General features: G+C 35.5%; 1 non-coding gene across 1 annotated transcript; it reads right to left on the reverse strand.

Annotated features, from left to right (window-relative positions):
* Positions 1 to 3364: 3364 nt before the first annotated feature.
* LOC130938505 (small nucleolar RNA R71) lies at positions 3365 to 3468 on the reverse strand. Its single transcript, XR_009069669.1, has one exon. It is a non-coding gene; the product is annotated as a small nucleolar RNA R71 (small nucleolar RNA).
* Positions 3469 to 5444: the final 1976 nt, after the last annotated feature.

A 5444-nucleotide genomic window follows, 5' to 3' on the forward strand; every position in this document is an offset into this window, starting at 1 on the left:
ATTTCTGTAACCCTAGTAACTAGTTTAGTATAAATAGAACTTTTAACTATTGTACTAGGGGTCTTTTTCCCTATTTTCGAATTCATCTACCATTTGGGGAGGCTGGCCATTCGGCCATGCCTAGACCTTGTTCTTATGTATTTTCAATGGTGGAGTTTCTACACACCATAGATTAAGGTGTGGAGCTCTGCTGTTCCTCGAGTATTAATGCAAAGTACTATTGTTCTTCTATTCAATTCATGCTTATTCTTATTCTAAGATATTCATTCGCACACAAGAACATGATGAATGTGATGATTATGTGACACTCATCACCATTCTCACTTATGAACGCGTGATTGACAACCACTTCCGTTCTACATGAAGACAAGCTTGAATGTATATCTCTTGGGTTTCTAATCAACGATTCACATCTACTTCCCTCTGACAATGGGGCATCTAAATCTAAGATTGGAACCTTTGTGGTATAGGCTAGAATCCATTGGTAGCATTCTTGAGATCCGGAAAGTCTAAACCTTGTCTGCGGTATTCCGAGTAGGATCTGGGATGGGATGACTGTGACGAGCTTCAAACTCGCAACTGTAGGGCGTGGTGACAAACGCAAAAGGATAGTAAATCCTATTCCTACACGATCGAGAACCAACAGCTGATTAGCTATACGATATCTGTGCATGGTATTTTTCATCCGAGACGAGAAATCCGACAGTTGATTAGCCGTACAGAAATCGTAGAGGACCATTTTCACTGAGAGGATGGGAAGTAGCCATTGACAATGGTGACACCCAACATACAGCTTGCCATAGAAAGGAGTATGAAGGATTGGATGAAGGCAATAGGAAAGCAGAGATTCAGAAGGAACAACGCATCTCCATACGCTTATCTGAAATTCCCACTAATGAATTACATAAGTATCTCCATCTTTATTTTATGTTTTATTTATCTTTTAGTTATTAAAACTCCATAACCATTTGAATCCGTCTGACTGAGATTTACAAGATGACCATAGCTTGCTTCAAGCCGATAATCTCCGTGGGATCGACCCTTACTCACGTAAGGTTTATTACTTGGACGACCCAGTACACTTGCTGGTTAGTTGTGCGAAGTTGTGAAAAATAGTTGAGATTACAATTGTGCGTACTAAGTTGTTGGCGCCATTGAGATCACAATTTCGTGCACCAAGTTTTTGGCGCCGTTGCCGGGGATTGTTCGAGTTTGGACAACTGATGGTTCATCTTATTGCTCAGATTAGGTAATTTTCTTTTTGTTTCAACCTTTATTTTATTTTCAGAAAGTTTTCGAAAATCTTTCAAAAAAAATTTTTTTTCTTCTTTTCATTTTTCCAAAATAATTTTCAAAAAATCCAAAAAAAAATTTATAAAATCATAAAAATAAAAATATTTTGTGTTTCTTGTTTGAGTTAGTGTCAATTTTTAAGTTTGGTGTCAATTGCATTTTTTTTAATTTTCTAAAAATATTTTTCAAAAAATTCATGCATGTGTTCTTCATGATCTTCAAGTTGTTCTTGGTAAGTTTTCTTGTTTGATCTTTACATTTTATTGTTTTGTGTCTTTTCTTATTTTTCATATGCATTTTTAGTTTGTTAGTGTCTAAGCATTAAAAATTTCTAAGTTTGGTGACTTGCATGTGTGTCTTTCCTTAAAAAATTTTTTCAAAAATAAGTTCTTGATGTTCATCATGATCTTCAAAGTGTTCTTGGTGTTCATCTTGACATTCATAGTGTTCTTGCATGGATCATTTGTTTTAATCCAAAATTTTCATGTTTTGAGTCATTTTGTGGTTTTTCTCTTTTTCTCATTAAATTCAAAAAAAATAAAAAAATATCTTTTTCTTATTTCTCTCATAAATTTCAAAATTTTGGGTTGACTTAGTCAAAAAATTTTAAAATAAGTTGTTTCTTGTTAGTCAAGTCAAGATTTCAATTTTAAAAATCTTATCTTTTCAAAACTTTTTCAAAAAAATCAAATCTTTTTCATTTTTCTTTTATATTTTAGAATTTTTTTTAAATTGATTTTCAAAATCTTTTTCTTATCTTTATTTCAGAATTTTCGAAATTATTACTGACAATTAATATTTTGATTCAAAAAATTTCAAGTTTGTTACTTTCTTGTTAAGAAAGGTTCAACCTTTAAATTTTAGAATCATATCTTTTGATTTATTGTTAGTCAAGTCATTAAGTTTAATTTTAAAAATCAAATCTTTTTAATTTCCTTTTCAAATCTTTTTCAAAATAAATTTCAATCATATCTTTTCAATCATATCTTTTCAAACATATCTTTTTCAAATCATATATTTTTCAAACTTTAATTTCAAAATCTTTTCTAACTTCTTATCTTTTCAAAATTGATTTTCAAATCTTTTTCAATTAACCACTTAACTTTTTATTTGATTTTTAAAATTCTTATCTTTTTCAAAACCACCAACTAATTCTCTCTTTTTTAATTTTCGAAAATCTCCTCCCTTTTTTTCAAAATTCTTTTTAATTAACTAATTGTTTTAAATTTTAATTTTATTCTATTTCTTCTCTTAATTTTTGAATTCTAACTAAATTTCAAAATAAAAACAAAAATATTTTCCTTTTCCTTTTAATTATTTTCGAAAACTCCCCCATCTCTCCTTCTATTTATTTTATTTATTTACTAACACTTCTCCTCCACTCATCAAAAATTCGAACCCCCTCCCTCACTCTGAGTTCGAATTTTTCTCTTTCCTTCCTTATTCTTATTCTTCTTCTCTTCTACTCACATAAAGAAATCTCTATACTGTGACATAGAAGATTCTATACTTTCTTTGTTTTCTTCTCTCTCATATGAGCAGGAACAAGAAAAAAGGTATTCTTGTTGAAGCTGATCCTGAACCTGAAAGGATCTTGAAGAGGAAGCTAAGAGCAGCTAAAGCACAGTACTCTGAAGAGGACCTAACTGAAATTTTTGAACAGGAAAAGGATATGGCAGCCGAACCCAACAACAACAATGCAAGGAACATGCTTGGTGACTTTACTGCACCAAATTCTAACTTCCGTGGAAAAAGCATCTCAATCCCTGCCATTAGAGCAAACATTTTTGAGCTTAAGCCTCAATTAGTTTCTCTGATGTAACAGAATTGCAAGTATCATAGACTTCCATCAGAAGATCCTTTTCAGTTCTTAACTGAATTCTTGCAGATCTGTGATACTGTTAAGACTAATGGAGTTGATCCTGAGGTCTACAAGCTTATGCTTTTCCCTTTTGCTGTAAGAGACAGAGCTAGAATATGGTTGGACTCTCAACCTAAAGATAGCTTGAACTCTTGGGATAAGCTGGTCACGGCTTTCTTAGCCAAGTTCTTTCCTCCTCAAAAGCTGAGCAAGCTTAAAGTGGATGTTCAAACCTTCAGACAGAAAGATGGTGAATCCCTCTATGAAGCTTGGGAAAGATACAAGCAACTGACCAAAAAGTGTCCTTCTGACATGCTCTCAGAATGGACCATCCTGGATATATTCTATGATGGTCTGTCTGAATTGTCTAAGATGTCATTGGGCCATTCTGCAGGTGGATCTATTCACCTAAAGAAAATGCCTGCAGATGCTCAGGAACTCATTAAAATGGTTGCAAAATAACCAGTTCATGTACACCTCTAAAAGGAATCCTGTGAGTAATAGAACGCCTCAGAGGAAGGTAGTTCTTGAAATTGATGCTCTGAATGCCATATTGGCTCAAAACAAAAATATTGACTCAGCAAGTCAACATGATTTCTCAGAGTCTGAATGGTTTGTAAAATGCATCCAACAGTACTAAAGAAGCATCTTCTGAAGAAGAAGCTTATGGTCCTGAGAACCCTGCAATGGCAGAGGTGAATTACATGGGTGAAGCCTATGGAAACACCTATAATCTCTCATGGAGAAATCATCCAAATTTCTCATGGAATGATCAACAAAATCCTCAACAAGGCTTTAATAATGGTGGAAGAAACATGTTTAGCAATAGCAAGCCTTTTCCATTATCCTCTCAGCAATAGACAGAGAATTCTGAACAGAACCCATCTAGCTTAGCAAACATAGTCTCTGATCTATCTAAGACCACTCTAAGTTTCATGAATGAAACAAGGTCCTCCATTAGAAATTTGGAGGCACAAGTGGGCCAGCTGAGTAAAAGAGTCACTGAAACTCCTCCTAGTACTCTCCCAAGCAATACAGAAGAAAATCCAAAAAGAGAGTGCAAGGCCATAACCTTACTTGGTGTGGCCGAACCTAGAGAGGAGGAGAAGGACGTGAATCCTAGTGAGGAAGACCTCATGGGACGTCCTCTGGACAAAAAGGAGTTCCCAATTAAGGAACCTAAGGAATCTGAGGCTCACCTAGAGACCATAGAGATTCTATTGAACCTACTTCTGCCATTCATGAGATCTGATGAATATTCTTCCTCTGAGGAGGATGAAGATATTACTGAAGAGCAAGTTGCTAAGTACCTTGGAGCAATCATGAAGCTGAATGCCAAGTTATTTGGTAATGGGACTTGGGGGGATGAACCCCCCTTGCTCACCAATGAATTGAATGACTTGGTTAGGCAGACAATACCTCAAAAGAAATAGGATCCTGGTAAATTCTTAATTCCCTGTACCATAGGCACCATGACCTTTGAGAAGACTCTGTGTGACCTGGGGTCAGGCATAAACTTAATGCCACTCTCTGTAATGGAGAAACTGAGAATCTTTGAGGTACAGGCTGCCAAATTCTCATTAGAGATGGCTAACAAATCCATGAAAAAAGGCTTATGGACAGGTAGAGGACGTGCTAGTAAAGGTCAAAGGCCTTTACATCCCTGCTGATTTCATAATCCTAGACACTGGAAAGGATGAGGATGAATCCATCATCCTTGACGGACCCTTCCTAGCCATAGCAAAGGCTGTGATTAATGTGGACAAAGGAGAGTTGATCCTTCAATTGAATGAGGACTACCTTGTGTTTAAAACTCAAGGATCTCCCTCTGTAACCATAGAGAGGAAGCAAGGACAGCTTCTCTCAATGCAGAGTCAAACAAAGCCCCCACAGTCAAACTCTAAGTTTGGTGTTGGGAGCCCACAACCAAACTCTAAGTTTGGTATTTGATGAGCGGATAATCTATACGCTTTTTGGCATTGTTTTTAGGTAGTTTTTAGTAGGATCTAGCTACTTTTAGGGATGTTTTTATTAGTTTTTATGCAAAATTCACATTTCTGGACTTTACTATGAGTTTATGTGTTTTTCTGTGAATTCATGTATTTTCTGGCTGAAATTGAGGGACCTGAGCAAAAATCTGATAGGAGGCTAAAATAGGACTACATATGCTGTTGGATTCTGACCTCCCTGCACTCGAAATAGATTTTCTGGAGCTACAGAACTCCAAAAGGGGGGGCTCTCAATTTCGTTGGAGAGTAGACATCCAGGGCTTTCCAGAAATATATAATAG

Source organism: Arachis stenosperma, chromosome 6, assembly GCF_014773155.1.
Source record: "Arachis stenosperma cultivar V10309 chromosome 6, arast.V10309.gnm1.PFL2, whole genome shotgun sequence".
NCBI classification, from domain to species: Eukaryota; Viridiplantae; Streptophyta; class Magnoliopsida; order Fabales; family Fabaceae; genus Arachis; species Arachis stenosperma.